At 40.4% G+C, this 17,889-nt stretch overlaps 1 protein-coding gene across 1 annotated transcript in view; it reads left to right on the top strand.

Moving 5' to 3' along the window:
* The first annotated feature begins 839 nt into the window (after positions 1-839).
* RREB1 (ras responsive element binding protein 1) overlaps positions 840-17,889 on the top strand; it is a 177,377-nt gene continuing 160,327 nt past the window's right edge. Inside the window, exons 1-2 of the mRNA XM_077886012.1 lie at positions 840-894; positions 5,966-6,003. The gene's annotated coding sequence lies outside the window, so the exon portion shown is untranslated. The remainder of the gene's footprint in view (positions 895-5,965; positions 6,004-17,889) is intronic.

Here is a 17,889-nt window from a genome sequence, read left to right as displayed (position 1 = left end):
AGCTGGGTTTTGGAAAGTTAGATGAGTCCTGGCTAGAAGTAGTGGTGTGAGTCATCCTTATAGAATTAGATGATTATTGGCCAGAAGCAGGGAATGAACACCTCAGTTTGAACTTGGGTGGCAAAGGGACCAGTGTGAGGGAGCATTCATAGTTGGAATTTTTATGTGCATAGAAGAACATATGTACACATTTATATAATTTTTCAAAATTCTACTCCTTCCTCGTCAGGTACAACAACAGGGGGTTTTAATTAGAGCCCATCTACTAATCCAGTTCTGTTCTAGCCCAAGTGGTTTCACTTCAATGGCTCTTGAACTCGGCTCATCAAGATTAAAGGGTCCCATCGCATGGACACCAAATCACAATCTCCTGAGCTGGCAAGTCCATGTTCTTAATAAGCTTTACAGGCCACTCTGGTGTGGATCCCTTTGGGGAACCGATGCCTTTGCCAATTTGTTCTACCAATTCTGAGACCTCCCCCTGAGCCTCCTGTCTCCCCGTGGGAGAGCAAGAGTTCTTCCTTTGCACGTGTTGGTTTCGGCCTGCCCTCTTGCTTTTGCTCCTAATGGACAGCCATCGATAGGCAGGCAGTGCTTGCAGTTGTTTTTATCCAGATGACCTGCTGCTTCCCAAATTTAGCACTGGTTGGAAGCAGGGATGGATGTGTCGGAAGTCCTCTGCCCTGCGAGGTAGGAAGGGGATTTGGATTGACGTGCTGTGGTGCTGAGTGACTCACATTCTGTCCATCGAAGCCTGTTGCAGATGATGCAATAAGCCAGGCCCTGGGCAGACCACTTCCTGTACCTTTGGAGACGCAGACCCAGGGTGTGGTATTTGGCAGCATTCTCTGGAGGAGCCTATTTGGCTGATCCTTTTCAAGCAAAGAGTCAGAGGTAAGGTGGGGGAAGCTGTAGGCTCTGCGCAGCACAGGTCCTCCAGTTTAGAAATGAGTAGTCACAAATTTCGGGTCAGATTTCTAAAAGGGGTGACTATTAACACCTCTGTCAAAGAATACCTGTCTATCCAGCTATCTGTTTATTTCTTTATTGTCAGAAAAACAAACTTCTAGCCTCTCAAGCTGCAGCAAGCATTTTGTCCCGGCCAACTTTTAACTAACCCGATGCTACAAATTATTATCTGGCTACAGATTATCGTTGGCCCTTCCTTTTCCTTTCTCGTTTATAAGCTTTATACAAATAGACAGATTTACCTTCTGATGTTACTCTATGCCTGGTGGACTAGCAGGTAGAAACTAATGGTTAAAATTAATGGGGGGAGGTTCTAGAGGCAGCAGCCTAGCTCCCTCCCCTCACATAGAGTCTCTAACTGTTAAAGCCAAGGGTGATTTTTGTTGTTGTTGAGCCTTTTTTTTTTTTTTTTGTTAATCCCTACTGAAGAACTGTAAAACATGATAGAATCCAGGTGTCAGTGTTTTGTTTTTTGTTTTTTTTTTTGAAATTGAGATAAAATACACATCATAAAATTTAGCATCTTCATCCTTTCCTTTTTTTTTTAAATTTTTATTTATTTATGATAGTCACACAGAGAGAGAGAGAGAGAGAGGCAGAGACATAGGCAGAAGGAGAAGCAGGCTCCATGCACCGGGAGCCCGATGTGGGATTCGATCCCGGGTCTCCAGGATCGCGCCCTGGGCCAAAGGCAGGCGCCAAACCGCTGCGCCACCCAGGGATCCCTCTTCATCCTTTCCTAAGTGTACAGTTTAGTACTGTTAAGTACATTCACATTGTTACGCACTGGAATTTAGGTTTTTTTAAATGCATTTACAATCTAAGGGAATATTCTAAAAATGTCAGAAAATGAGTCCCAGGTTTGCACACAGACCATGAATGAGAGGGAATGGGTATTACGGCAGGCTTAGAGCATTCACATGCTCTCCTGAGAGAAGGCGCAGAGATGGCTCTTGTAGGATGAGCTTGCCCGAGTATAGCTTTTCACAGCAGCTAATTGTGAAGTTAATTAGCACGGAGGAAAAAGGCAATTTTATGCTTGAAGATTTCTTTAAGATGCCAGAAATAATGCTCACACCTTGATACTGATTTTAAAGTTTTCTTGAAGCGCTAAGAGTAGAATGAGAGCAAGTGCTGATAGGTGAACTTACAGAATTTAATTTATACAACTGTGTAGAGTTTCCAGAGTTTGCTTTTATATATTCTGTGGGAATACTCTCCTGATGCATGTGGAGAGATAGGTAATATTTGCCACTGTTATCCTACTTTTTCTAGTGAAATCTTATGATTTGTGAAAAGAGATCCTCAGTGAGCAAGAAGCTGTGAATTTATTATCACCTAAATGATCGTGTCATGAAATGAAACCCCATTTTTAAGGTTAAATAGTTAAGATTCACAAGAAAGAAAAAAAATTAATTAAAAAAAAAGATTCACAAGAAAGATCGGAAGCATTGCTGCTGATTGTCAAGCGTTCTTGGTCAACCCAGATCTTTTAGTGTTCACTTTTTTTTTTTTTTAACATTAGAAAATTTATTTTCACAACCCTTTACTGTTTGCACTCGGTCATTCATAATACCCACAAAACAGGTTTGGAGTGAGGCAGTCCAACAGGATCTCAGCTACGGTTCCAGCGAGCGATGTGTTCATGTTCTACCGAAGGAGAAATGCCTTCACTTTATCTCTCATGGCTTTGGAGGTTTCTAGCTTATTTAACAGCCCATTTAAAAAGCGCTGCCAAATTTGAGGAAACTTAGAGAATTGTTCTGAATTTATCTTATTCAAAACTGCTTTAGTAAACTTTTGCTTATCAGTCCTGAGAAGATGTGTTAAAACCAGTTTGGCAACTTTTTTTAATATAGCGTGTAAGAAGTGCCCTGAGAAAAGAGTTTTGAAACAATATCAGCCTTGGAACTAGAACTAAACGCCTTTTAAAACATCATTTTTAAAAAATTGAAGTAGTGTTGACATGCAATATTCTATTTGTCTCAGGTGTACAACGTAGGGATTAGATAATTCCGTACGTCATGCTATGCTCCCCATAGTAAGTGCAATTATCACCTGTCGCTATGCGACATTGTTACAATAACATTATTTTCATTATTACAGTATTATTGACTGTGTCCTTCATTCTGTACTTTTCATCCCCCTCATTTATTTATTGTAACTGGAACTTTGTATGTCTTAATCCCCTTCATCTTTTTGTGTCATCCCTTCCCCTCTGGCAACTACCAGTTTGTTCTCTGTGTTTATTATTCTGTTTCTGTTTGTTTGCTCATTTGTTTTGTGTCACAGAGAAGTAAAATCAAATGGTATTTGTCTTTTCCTGTCTGACTTATTTCATAGTATCATTGGCGTAGTAACTCTAGGTGCATCCATGTTGTTGCAAGTGGAAAGAGCTCACTCTTTTTTATGGCTGAGTAATATTCCCTTGGATGTGTATAACACACCTTCTTGAGAATTCTACTACTGAGCCACCAATGCGAGCTCCACGTCCTCTTTATCCATTCATCCATCAGGGGACCCTTAGACTTCTTCCATAATTGGCTGTTGTAGATAATTTTGCAATAATCATAGGGGTGAGGCGTGCCTGGGTGGCTCTGTCAGTTAAGCGTCTGACTGTTGATTTCGGCTCAGGTAGTGACCTGGGGGTCCTGGGATCGAGCCCTGCCTCAGGCTCTGCATTCATCACAGAACCTCCTTGGGATTCTCTCTCTCTCCCTCTCCCACCCCCCACTTGTACACTCTCTCTAAATGAATAAATAAAACCTTTAAAAAAACAAATACCCAAACACAGGGGCGCATACATCTTTTTGAATTAGTTTTTTTGTAAAACTAATGCTTTTAAATTAGAATATTTATGATAACGTATATTTCTCTTGGTTTGGAGGACTCATCACTTAAAAGCCAAAATTTCATGGTAGGAACTTAATTCCCAATGGAGGGGTTTTCACTGATAGCAATACCAGGCATAAGCAATTTAGAATTTCACCAAGAACCTGGAATACCTACATATTCACAATCCTGTGTGTAAGTGCACACACACACACGCACATACACGCACCCAGTAGAATTTATTGAATTCTGTTTAGAAGAAGACTTTACATAGATATTTGAATCAACTATTTCGTATTGCAGTTTTAGACGTATGTCCTTCCCAACACAGCGTAGTCGTGGGTTTCAACTAATTGCCGAAAGAAAGTGGCTGATCCTTCATATCGCTGCCTCACAAATCTATTGATTTGTGTTCAGGTGGTCCTGGAAGTCTTACATATTTCAATTTTGACTTTTTTTTTTTTTTTAACGATTTTATTTATCTATTTGAGAGGGAGAGAGAGTGAGCACAGAGCAGGGGAGGGGCAGAGGGAGAAGCAGACTCCCCACCGAGCAGGGCCCCCAATGTGGGGCTTGACTCAGAACCCTGGGGTCATGACCTGAGCCAAAGAAAGATGCTTAACCAACTGAGCCACCTGGGTACCCCTGATTTTTCTTTTAAAGCTGACTTCTTACATTTGGCTAAAAAAATACTCTGCTTTTAAGATAGAACAACCCCACAATCCACATGAGCCTATCTTACAGTACAGAAATATATTGTTCAATAGCCATGCCCCTTTGCTTTGTCCTTTCTGTGTTTAACAGAGCCTTCTGCCTCCTGAAATGTCAGCCTAGCCCTCAAACTCGTGTGTATTTTACTTTTGATTACCTTGGTCCCCGGCCAGCCTCATATTTGACACTTTCCGCATAGGCAGTATGGGTGCTTCTTGATGTTGAGCTGTTAATCTTTTTACTGTTTCCTGTCACTTTTCCCCATGATTGATGCTCGTGAGCCTGAGGGGGGGGGAAGTGATGAAAATGACTTTGAAAACAACTTTGAAAAGGAGTATTTTAAGTTGGCCTCGGGTCTTACCTAAGACCGTAAAATGATTGAAAAAGCACACAGTCTATTTTGGAAGGCAGTACCTCGGCCCTTGCGATGAGGAAGCTGGTGTTCTAAGGAACACTCTGTAGTAGATGTGAAGAGGGTTTTCCTGGTATTTTTGCAGTGATTCAGATATCTGGGCCCGTGGTGTGAGCTATGGTGAGAACTCGCAGATGCTCTGTGTTCTAGGGAAAGGTTACAGAAAGGGGCCCTCTTTCCTTTGGAATGAAAAATAAAATTCTTTATGAGCTGTAGTCATTACCAAAACTCAGACCCTACTATCATCACCCCAAGATTTCCTCTACCCCATATCCCATCCAATTCACTAATTCTTGGCTTGGAAGCCCCCTCCCCACTTGCCCCCAGACCCCTTAGTGTGCAGAGTGAACCACTACAGTGCGAGAAGAAAATATTGAGACCTGTGTTGTATTTTTAGCTCACCTTATATTTTTTTCAATTTGTTAAAATTGTGGTAAAATAGCTGTAGCATAAAATGTGCTATTGTCACCATTTTTAAGTGTACAATTCAGTGGCATTTAATTACATTCGCGTTGTTTATGCAACTATCACCACTATTTCCTTTTTTTTTTTAATTTTATTTATTTATTCATGAGATAGAGAGAGGCAGAGACACGGGCAGAGGGAGAAGCAGGCTCCACGCAGGGAGCCTGATGTGGGAATCAATCCCAGGACTCCAGGATCACGCCCTGGGCCAAAGGCAGGCGCTAAACCACTGAGCCACCCAGGGATCCCACCACTGTCAATTTCCAAAATTTTTCATCACCCCAAAAAGAAACCCCATACCCTTTAGGCAGTGACTTCCCAAGCCCTCCTTTACCCTCTCTACTCTACTTTCTGTCCTTTATGCCCATTCTAGATATTTTCTGTAAGTGGAATCATCCGATACATGGTATTCCTCCCTTTATGCCTGGTTTTGCTTTCTGTGCGTCTGGTTACCCACGGCCAACCAGGTCCGGAAGCAAAGGATCGTCCCCCTGAGGGATCCCCAGAAGGTTAGTAGCAGCCTAACACTACATCACGATGCTGACGTCATGCATCTCACTTCCTCTCCTTTTGCAGGCATTTTATCATCTCATACCATCGCAAGAGGAAGCAGGGTGAGTACAGTACAGTAAGGTATTTTGAGCGAGAGACCACATTCACGTAACTTTTATTAGAGTGTTGTTTTAGTTCAATTTTTTTATTAGCTATTATTGTTCATCTTACTGTGCCTACTTTATAAGGTAAACTGTATCATAAGTATGTATGAATAGGAAAAACATAGTATATAGAGGGTTCGATACTCTCCATGGTTGTAGGCATCCACTGGGGTTCTTGGAGTGTATCCCCCACAGAGAAGGGGGGGACTACTGTATGTCCTTTTGGGTGTGGCTCATTTCATTTATCATGTTTCAGAGTTCATACATATTGGGGCATGTGCATCAATGCTTTGATCCTTTTTATGGCTGAGTAATATCCCATTGTCTTTTTGATTATCCCTTTGTTGATGGACAGCTGGGTTGTTTCCACACTTTGGCTATTCTGAATACCGCTGCTCTGAACATGGGTGTACAAGTATCAGTTCAAATCTCTGTTTTCAGTTCTTTTGGGTATATACCCAGGAGTAGAATTACTCATGTGGTAACTCCAAGCTTAACATGGTTTGAGGAACCACCAGACTGTTTTCCACAGAAGCTACACCAACTTCACTTTCCCACTGACAACGTACGAGGGTTCCAGTCTCTACATCTTTGCAGCCTCCCCCTTTTTTTTTCTTAGTATAGCCATCCTGGTGGATGCGAAGTGGTATCTGTGGCTGTGATTTTCATTTCCCTAATGCCTAGTGATGTTGAGCATCTTTTCATGTGCTCAACGGACAGCTGTACCTCTTGTTTGGAGAAATGTCTGTTAAGTCCTTTGCATGGTCCATTTTTGTATATGTTTTATAATATCTAATGATAGTACAAAGTTGATACATAAACGTGTGCATATACTTGGTTTATATGCAAAACATTTTGCAAAGATGGGGGATGTACTTTTAAACAGTTTGGAGACCATTGTTACGGTCTATAACAATGATCCCTTTTATTTCTTATTGCCTAACATTAGCAGGAAGCTATTGATAAAAATTCTTAAGTTTTCATTGGTGAGAGTCTTATTTGGTCAGAGGTAATGTGTTTACTGGAGCCTTCAAATGAAAGGAACCACAGGGTCCCAGGGCTATCCTTCAGGATGTTCCCTTGTTACCTAAGAAAGTAAATCTTCCCTGGATGGGTTTCAAGTTAGGCTTGCCTTATGCTCAGTCCTAGTTTGTGGTTAATAATGCCATTTCCTTTTTAAAAAGTTTTTATTTAAATTCCAGTTCACATACAATGTAGTATTAGTTTCAGGTGTATAATTTAGTAATTCAAAACTTCCAACACCCGGTGCTCATCACGACAAGTGCATTTCAGGGTTCTAGTGTATCTTATTGCGAGTTAGAAATGGTTTTTCATGCCAGGTCACATAGGAGAGTCAGAGGGCCTAGAATAAATCTAAAGGGAGAGGTTTGGCTCCATTTTATTACTATTTTATTATCACTATTTCGTTTTGAAACCTTGATTATAAAGAGATTAGCTTTGAGGGGGTTGAACTAGACTATTTAATGACCCAACAGCATTTTAGGCCTTAAGGGTTGATTTTTTTTTTTTTTTTAACAGATTGGTTTTTCCCATTGTGGTTCTATTCTCTGAGGGTAACCTTTGTGAAGTTACCCTAAAATGCCCGCTTTTATCAAGGGTGAGACATCATCATCCTAGCACACCATAGTGTATTTTTTGGAAAGTGTCCACACTGGCAGGCGTTTTCCAAATAAAACATTTGTTTCAGTAAACAAGTGTTTTATCCAGCAGCCCAAGTGGAGAATTTTAAAACCAGTGTTTGTTTTGCCAGCAAACATTTTGTTTCAATCCTTGCAGCTAAACAAGTGGGTAAGATTTAAGTGGCCTCCCAGTAAAAACAAATGCAGAGCCATTTTCAGAAAACTCTGGCAGAACAGAAATCTATTTGCTGTCAGAGTGTGAGTTGAGACATTCGGGGAAATATATTGTACTTTCCGTGTAGCTCTGTCCTTAGTTGCAGTCAGAGTGGAAAGTCTTAGGTTTGGGTAAGGACCTTTAATTCTCTTGTAAGGCAAAAGATGAAGTGTTAAAGGCAAATAGAAGTGTTAAAAAGTATTGTTGTGTTGCTAAATGTCAATCTTAGAGCTGCTTTAAAATGTGACTCAACTATCATCAAGGATTTGCTCTGCATTTCTTACCTGTTTTCTAATTATTTTTATGGTAATTCCCCCAGCATATAATGCAACCAGCATCCATGTGAATAACCAGCCTTCATCTTCTAACTTGTATAAAAATGATAGTGAGCACCTGGGTGGCTCAGCTGGTTAGGCATCTGTCTTCGGCTCAGGTCATGATCCTGGGGTCCTGGGATCAAGCCCTACGTGCGGCTCCCTGCTCAGTGGGAGTCTGCTTCCCCCTCTCCCTCTGCCACCCCCCTTCCTTTGTGCGCACGCACTCTCTCTCTCTCTCTCACAAATAAATAAATAAAATCTTTAAAAAATTAAAAATGATAGTAAAATCAGATTTGGGTGAGCTCATTGTTATTTCTATTTAGGGTTCCATGTAATTGAATACTCTTGCTTGTCTTCAGTGGATTATCTTCTGAAATGTATCTTTGAATTTTTTAGTTTGAAAGTATGTGGTGTGCTTTTCTTTTTGAAAAGCAAGCCTCTTTCCTATTAAGAAAGGTGAATTGTACTTTCTTTCTTTCTTTTTAAAGATTTTGTTTATTTATTCATGAGAGACACAGAGAGGTAGAGACACAGGCAGAGACACAGCCCGATGCAGGACTATATCCCAGGACCCCGGGATCACGACTTGAGCCAAAGGCAGACGCTCAGCCACTGAGCCGCCCAGGTGCCCTGTGAATTGTACTTCCTTAAAAGGATAATCAGAAATAATGATCAGAAATATTAGAAATCAGGGGATCCCTGGGTGGTGCAGCGGTTTAGCGCCTGCCTTTGGCCCAGGGCGTGATCCTGGAGACCTGGGATCGAATCCCACGTCGGGCTCCCGGTGCATGGAGCCTGCTTCTCCCTCTGCTTGTGTCTCTGCCTCTCTCTCAGTGTGTGTGACTATCATAAATAAATAAAAAAATTTTAAAAAAAGGAAATATTAAAAATCAGAAATATGATATACATGTGGAATAGTGTAGGGAATAGATAGATATGCCTAAAAGAATAATGAACAAGAGCCATATATGTAGTCCCCATCTAGATTAAGAAAGAGAACATTGCCTTAGAAATTTACTTCAAGGGACACCTGGGTGGCTCAGTCACTTAAGCATCCAGTTCTTGATTTTGGCTCAGGTCATGACCTCAGGGTCATGATCTTAGGGTCCAGAGATGGCCCCAGTCAAGCTCTGTGCTCAGCGGGGAGTCTGTTTGAGATTCTCTCTCCCTCTCTTTCTGCCTCTCCTCACCACACTTGTGCATGCACACATTCTCTCGCTGGTAAATAAATAAATCTTAAAAAAAAAAAAAAAAGGAAATTACTTCAAAACCACCTTCCTCTTCCCTCCATGGGAAATTTATAATTATGTAGGTCTCCTTAAATGCCATCACTTAGTTTTGCAAGTGTTTGGCATATATTACTTTTTTACTTATTTGTTTTATTAACAATATGATTGCATGACTTAGCCAGGTCGGTGTCTATAGCTGTGGTTCGTTCATTTTTGTTGTTGGCTATTCCTATGTGACTACGATGATGCATTGCTCTACTTTACTGTTGATGGGCATTTGAACTGCTTCCAGCTTTTGAGTCTTATGAAAAAGGCTGTTGAGAACATTCTTATATGTGTATGAATCTCCTAATCTGGTGATGCAAAAGTTTTTATAGGGTGCATATGAGGGGTGGATTGTTGGATTGTAGGGTGTGTGTATTTTTAACTTTATGCTATAATTCCAAACTTTTCCAAAGTGTTTGCACCTGTTTGTACTCTCTTTAACAGTAGAGACCTTATAGCTCCATATCTCCACCAAAACTTGGTGTTGCTACACTTTTTAGTTTTTGACAATCTGGTAAACATGAAATAAAGTCTCATTGTGGTTTTAATTTGCTTTTCCCTGATTAATAAGGTCTGTTGGCCTTTTAGATACCCCTTTTTCTCAAGTGTTTTATTGAACTTTTTGCCAGTTTTTCTATGGATCTTCTTATCTTACAGATTTGTTGCCGATCTGTCTGGTCTGAATATTTTGTCAATTATATGTGTCGCCAATATTTGACCACTTTGTGACTCTTATTTTTCCTCTGTGTATAATACCTTTGGAGGTACACAAACTCTTTAATTTCAATATTGTTGATTGACTTCATCAATTGATTCCTTTGCAGTCGATACTTTTGTATCTTGTTTAAGAAATTCTTCCTTATTTTCAGTTCATGAAAATATTCTTTTATTCTTTGTAGCTTTGCCTTTCACATGTGACTTTATTGTATTTTATCTATCTGAAACTGGTTTTGCAACTGTTGTAAGGTAGGGGGTCTATTTTCATTTTTCGTCTAGAGGAATATTTGGTTGTCCAACTACGACTTACTGAAGTGTCCCATCTTTTTCACACAATCTGGAATACTACCTGTGTCATGTAGCAAGTGGCCATTTGTGCTGTGTCAGTTTCTGTGTTCCGTATGCTATTCCATTCGTCTGTCGATGCTTGCTCCAACCAACCCTGCACGGTCTTGATTATTACCGCCTAGAGTGCATTGTGATGTTTGGGAGGGCACGTTCTTTGACCTTGTTCTTCTTCAAGTGTGTCCTTGGTGTTCTTGGCTTTTCACCCTTCTACATTAATTTTAGAAGCGGCACAAATTCCCTAACAGTCCCTGTTGGAGTTTTTGTTAGGACTGCACTGAATCTGTAGACCAGTTTGGGGAGAACTGACAAATTTACAATAGGGAGCCTACCACATTGAAAGGCAGTGTGCAGAGTCTTTAGAAAGATGGTGCCCGGGGTGCCTGGGTGGCTCAGTTGGTTAAGCATCTGCCTTTGGCTCAGGTTATGATCTCAGGGTCCTGGGATCGAGCCCCATGTTGGGCTCCCTGCTCAGTGGAGGGTCTGCTTCTCTCTCTCCCTCTGCCCCCCCACCCCCGCTCATGCTCGCTTGCTTGCTTTCAAATAAATAAAAATCTTTAAAAAAAAATTAAGGGATCCCTGGGTGGCACAGCGGTTTAGCGCCTGCCTTTGGCCTAGGGCGCGATCCTGGAGACCCAGGATCAAATCCCACGTCGGGCTCCCGGTGCATGGAGCCTGCTTCTCCCTCTGCCTGTGTCTCTGCCTCTCTCTCTCTCTCTGTGTGTGACTATCATAAATAAATAAATAAAAATTATTAAAAAAAAAATAAAATAAAAAAATAAAAAATAAAAAAAAATTAAAAGGATGATGCCCAACTTCCTGGGGTTCAGATCCTGGCTCTGCTTGTCATTGGCCATATCACCCTGGTGAATGTATTTAATCTTAATGTACCTCAATTTCCTTACTTGTTAATAGGGATCACAGCAGTACCTACCTTACTGGATAATTGAGAGGATTAAATGTGTTGCATATAATATGTGTAAAGCACATAGTAAGCATTCTATAAGTGCATAGACACCGATTTCACTGTTTGTTTATATCCTTTTCAATGTCCCAAGAAAGTTTTATAATTTTATTTATATAAAACCATATATAATATATAAAAAAACATATTGCTACATATACATGTAGAAATACATATGATTTATATTCCTAGGAGCCCTAAAATTGTTTTTTGTAAATTTATTTTTTATTGGTGTTCAATTTGCCAACATATAGAATAACACCCAGTGCTCATCCCATCAAGTGCCCCCCTCAGTGCCCATCAACCAGTCACCCCCACCCCCCCACCCACCTCTCCTTACCCCACTCCTAGTTCGTTTCCCAGAGTTAGGAGTCTCTCATGTTCTGTCTCCTTTTCTGATATTTCCCACTCATTTTTTCTCCTTTCCCCTTTATTCCCTGTCACTATTTTTTATATTCCCCAAATGAATGAGACCATATAATTGTCCTTCTCCGATTGACTTATTTCACTCAGCATAATGCCCTCCAGTTCCTGGAGTCCTAAAATTTTTGATGCTATGATAAATGGTATTTTTAAAGTTTTTTGGAGAGTCTACAATATTATTATGTTTTAATTTAATATCTTTTATGAGCTGATTATGATCATTTTTCATTAATATTTATTAAGTGTTCAGGCTTAAAAAAAAAAAAAGTGTTCGGGCTGCATAAGATACCACTAAGAACAGACAGGAAATATGGATGCTTCCATCTGGGTGATTGCCCATCACAGTTACTGCTCTGGTCTCATGGGATTGAATGTTTTATCCATTTTGCATAATTTTAAACTGTTATATCCCATTGATTTCTGTTGTTGAGACCCATCTGAGAGTTTTGGCAGACTGGTTCATTTTATCCTGTATAGTAGGCTGCTTTCTTTTCATTGTTTCTTTTAAATTTTTGGATCATTATATTTCAGTACTTTCTTATAGACCACTTACAGTGTGCTTGAGACCCTGTTGTGTTTTGTTTCCAGGGCTCTTATTTTTCCCTAAATTCTGTACTAACAATGAGTTAGAGTCACAGCTCATCCATTGACTTGAATCCAGCCTTGAGTAAGCTTCGTCCGGGCGATAACTCACATTGTTTCTTTTCCATTTTGTCACATGTGTCACACATGTCTCAAAGGGGTTACAATTTTTTTTAAAAAAGCAAGAAAGGAAAAAAAAAATATATATATATATATGTACGTTCCCCTTGACTTGTGTTTCAGTTCTAAGCTTTCTGGTCATGTGGTATACTCCACCTCATGTGGGAGGTGAGGACCCACGCCGTGAGCCTCCCTATGATTTCATTTTGCATCACAGGAGGCAGAAACTCAAAGTGAAACCAATGAAAAAACCAATGTATTCTTAATGGTTTTTACCCAAACCATAAATCCGTCTCTTGGAGGGAGAGGGGAATCACCCAACATTTGATCTGGTTTCTTCTGCATGTTCCAGGCAGTATTTGTCAGTTCAGTGACCACCTACTGGGACTCACTCAGGAGAGTCATTGAAAATTCAGATTCCTGGGCCTAACCTACACCAAGGGAGTTAGACGAGGCAGGAGGGGGAGGCAGGGACTTGAATATTTTAAAAGATTCTCTGGTGGTACTGATAACCAAACAGGACCTGGTAACAGGTAGGCTTCCGTTTTCATTGATCCCACATCAGTGGAAAAATTCACAGGAGGTTTGACATAATGTAGCTTACACTTAGCAAGTGCCATGTTTCAGGCACCTCAGGTTCAACCTGTGAGTTGACTCCTGTTATTAACCCAATTTTATAGAAGGCGAAATGGAGGCACAAGTTAAATAACTTGCCCAGAGTGAAACAGCTGATGCAGAATGGTCATGGTCTGTGTGGATCCTAAAAGGAAAATCCTGACTCTTGTTAATTATAAAATAAACTGGTCTCCAGCAAAAATGGGTTCAGAGGGTCCCCTTGTGTCTTGGTGTCCTGTTATGTGCCTTGTAAGTTCTTCTTTTAGCAAGTCCTTCCTGGACATTTAGCATCCCCAGGGCTTGGGATAGGGATTCTACAGAAGGAAGACATGTGCAGGAAACTAGCATATCTGACCGGTGACTTCTTAGCAGATGCCTGTGGGGAGATAAGAGGACTTCGGGGTGGGGCGGAGGAGCGCTTGAGCTCTACATTTGCACCAGGCTCTGCGCCAAGTGTTTTGGGTGTATTCTCCCATTTATTCCTCATAAGAAGGCTTTTTTTTTAAAGATTTTATTTATTTATTTGTGAGAGACACAGAGAGAGGCAGAGACACAGGCAGAGGGAGAAGTAGGCTCCATGCAGGGAGCGGGACTCGATCCCAGGTTCCCGGGATCACAACCTGAGCCAAAGGCAGAGACGCTCAACCACTGAGCCACCCAGGCTCCCCCTCATAAGAACCCTCTTTAGCTTCTGTTAATAGTCAATTTAGGGATGCCGGGGTGGCTCAGTGGTTCAGCATCTGCCTTGGGCCCAGGGTGTGACCCCAGGGTCCTGGGATGGAGTCCCACATCGGGCTCCTTGCATGGAGCCTGCTTCTCCCTCTGCCTGTGTCTCTGCCTCTCTCTGTGTCTCTCATAAATAAATAAATAAATGAATAAATAAATAAATAAATAAATAAAATAAAATATTTTTTTAAAAAAATCAGTCGAACAGGAAGGTAAGACTTAGAGACTTAGGGAAACTTGCCTGTGGTCAAACAGCCTCTATGTCCTGGTTATGAAATGAAGATAACGCCTACCTCTCTCCAGAACTTCACTTTGAGCCACCGGATTTCTTGCTTTGGACTATATAGTCAAATAGGATTTTCTGTTTTCTAGAGATGCTATTCCATCTGATCATGACCTGGACAGCTAGTCACTATGATCACTCTGGGGTTTAAAGAGATCTTTTCCGTGGTTTATAATGTCATTCATCATTTGCTTAGCCTCCCCATTTTGTCTCCTGGTCCTGTTTTCCTTGCCTGGTCCCCGAGTCAGGTAAGAATTCTTTGGAGCTATTATCACAGCCAGGTTCATGGCCTATTACAAGATTGACAAATGTCTAGGGACTAGAGAAATCCCAGACCATGTTTTAAAGGGATATCATAGCTTTGCCTGGAAATGCTCTTTTTGATTACCACTGTGCAGAAGTGGGGTGGCCTTCTGTGCCCTAATTGGGCTCCGTAATTTTCATGAGAGGATGGTTAATGTCTGTTAATGTGCCATATGCAGGTGGGAATTCAATATTATTATTTGTGAGCCACTTTAGAATTGTAGAGTGTTTGGTCATGAAAAAAACCTTAGAAATCATCTAGCTCAAGTGTTCCATCTTATGTAAAAGGGAAGGAAGGAGAAACCTACATATTAAGTGACTTGTTCAATGCGACTAGTTCATGGCAGGACTAGAACCCAGTTCCTGACACCCAGCATAGTGTCTCCCTTCTATCCTTTTCATCTGATTTTGTGCTGGCGCTGCCCTAATCAAGCTGAATCATGACATGATAAGCCATAAGGATTTTTAACCTCAAAATGATTCATATGGTAGGGCTTTTATTTATTTATTTTTTAAGTAGGCTCCACACCCAGAGTGGAGCTCAGCGTGGGGCTTGAAGTCATGATCCTGATATCAAGGCCTGAGCTGAAATCAAGAGGTGGTTGCTCAACTGACTGAGCCACCTTGACGCCCTGGTAGGGCTTTCTTTGTCTTTTTTTTTTTTTTTTTTTTTGATAAGTTGTTATAGTAAATCTGCCTTTAAAACCCTGAGGTACCTGGGTGGCTCAGTGGTTGGGCATCTGGCTCTTGGTTTTTGACTTTTGTCATGGTCTAGGGGCTGTGGGATCACAGGTTTACTATCCTTATTATTATTTAGGCTAGTGATAAAGTTATTTTACATTTCTGAATATATAATGATAGATGATGGGAGAGACTCTTCTAAAATATCACAGAGCCTGCTGGAGAGTTTAATATTCAGCAAAGTGGAAAACCCACTTATGGATATTCTACATGTTTTCAGTGGAGAAGAAGAACGGCTAACAAAAAGAGCATCAAAGAAGAGATACATGTTATCACCATTATGACTCTTTCATCTATTTTAGGCTTTCCTGCCTTACTGTTGAGGTCTCAGACACACTGGCACGGGTTGTCACTTAGGCCATCCCTCTGACATATTGTCCTTGGAGAGTGGCCTGTGGTTGGAGGACACCTAGTAAAGCATTCATTCATTAAATTTACCATTTCATTCATTAAAAATAATGCCATCAGTGTTGAATAGTTAAGGCAGTAACATCACAGCCCAGGCCTCTAACTCATGACTTTCTCCTGCTCTCCTCCATTCGAGTTTTCTCACGTTGATGTATCCTGAGGGATGGAAAAACCTCATGGCCTTTTTCTTTCCTTGTTAACATTTTATTGAAGTGTAATATCCACAGAGAAAATTGTACACATCATAAATGTGTAACTCCCTGAATTTTCACAAAGTGAACATATCCCCCAGAGCTTTTGAATACCATAGGCCTGGTTTCATAATCTGGCTTCAGCATTTCTATTTGTGTAACTTTAGGCAAATTATTTAACCTCTTTGAGCCTCGATAATTTATGTAACTGGCCTGGTGTTCCTGCTTCTTCTTCCTGTCTTTAATTCCAGAAGAGGTTCTGCAGATAATCCCCCTCAGAGTGGTTTAGATGGGTGGTAATGAAAAGTTTGTAACGTTGAGTAACAGATCATATGTATCTGGAAATGTATATAATAATAGGGGCCATAGGTAAGGAATAGCTAAAGGTTCCCTACTTCCCTCCAACTGCCTTTGGCCCGTTCTCTTCAAGGGCTCATCTGAGAAACTTGGCTTGAAGTAGATTAAAGCTTTGCCCTATTTACTTATTCTTGTATGCCCCGCTCTATCCTAAAAAGGGATTAAAGAAATACACATAGGACCACAGTATTTAAAATAAGTGAATCAAAGCTAAAGTAGAAATGTAAGCTAAAACTTGGGGTAAGATTGATACATAAAAAACGTGTCATGTCATGAAATCCAGATCATTTGCCAGGTGTGAGCTTCAGAGTTGGCTTTGAGCTTCCTAGTGGCCAAAGCAAATAAGGGAAATGATTAGTAATAAGATTTAGAGGATGCTTATAAAAAGAGAACAAACCAATTGTGCAGGAGAAACAGTTTCTGTCTTGGCACCACCAAGACCTTTCCACCGATCTTCACAGACAACTCGATGGAAAGTGGTAGGATTCCCTGTAATAAATAAAATTATCTGATTTATAATGCCGCGTCTTAGGCTCTGCCTCACTATATGCAGATGGCATGAAGTGAATGCCTAATTTAGTAAAAAATCACCTTATAAATAACCATCCACCGATGAAATTCTATACTTGGGTTTATTTCAGTGACACGATGAAAATTAATACGGGCAGGTTATGTGGAACTGATAAATCCATTTATGAAGTCCCTAAATCCACCAAGCAGTGGCATTGTAAATGGGAATCGTGTTTAGGCTGGATGGGGGAAGAAGACTTTTCAACTGTTCCTCTAAAGAAGACTCTAAGGAGTAAGCATGCTTTTGAGGAAGTGAGGTCAGGAGAAGCAAAGTGGACTTTCCACAGTAAATGTAGTCTATAGGTCTGTGCCACAAAGGAGTTGACTTTGGGGAGGTGAAAAATATCTTTGTGGGAAAAATTGGAGTACCCTCAGCCCTGAAGAGCAGGTTTGGGAGTCAGATACACAAGTTAGTTTCGGACATGTTGGGTTTGCAGCCTGCCTGCATGGGAAGTTATATTTTATGCATACCCACAACACACACATACACACACATCCTTGTCTTAGATTAGGTATGCAGAGTGTCTGGTGGAGTCCAGCTGAATGAAGGCATATATATAGAAGCAAATGGTTTAAAATGAGGTTAAAAAATAAAAATAAAAATAAAATAAAATAAAATGAGGTTGAGTTTTTGAAATCTGAAACTCAGATATTTGTAAAATAAAAGCACCCCTAATAGTAGAAGCAAACATGGTGTTTTCTTGTTATCATTGGTCAAGCAGTGGGCCTCAAAGTCTGACTTGGAGAACCCTGGGAATGCCTGATTATCTTTTCAGTGGGTCCAGGAGGTCAAACTGTTTTTATGACAATAATAAGATTTGCTTTTTTTGTTTTTTGTTTTTTTTGACTCTTTTTCTTTCTGGACTTACCCAAAGGATACATGATGTGTCAGTCATAACACACAGACTTGCAGAGAATCCAGTCATCTGTTAAACAAGGCATTAAGAGACATTTGCAAGAATGTAAAGCAGTGTACTCTTCTCATTAAATTTTGTTTTGAAAATAGTTATTTTTTTCATAAAAATATGCTATTTATGTTAATGTGGAGTAGGTT

Source organism: Canis aureus, chromosome 37, assembly GCF_053574225.1.
Source record: "Canis aureus isolate CA01 chromosome 37, VMU_Caureus_v.1.0, whole genome shotgun sequence".
Lineage (NCBI taxonomy): Eukaryota > Metazoa > Chordata > Mammalia > Carnivora > Canidae > Canis > Canis aureus.
The sequence above is the reverse complement of the archived record's forward strand: the minus strand, read 5'-3'. Positions and strand labels throughout refer to the sequence as shown.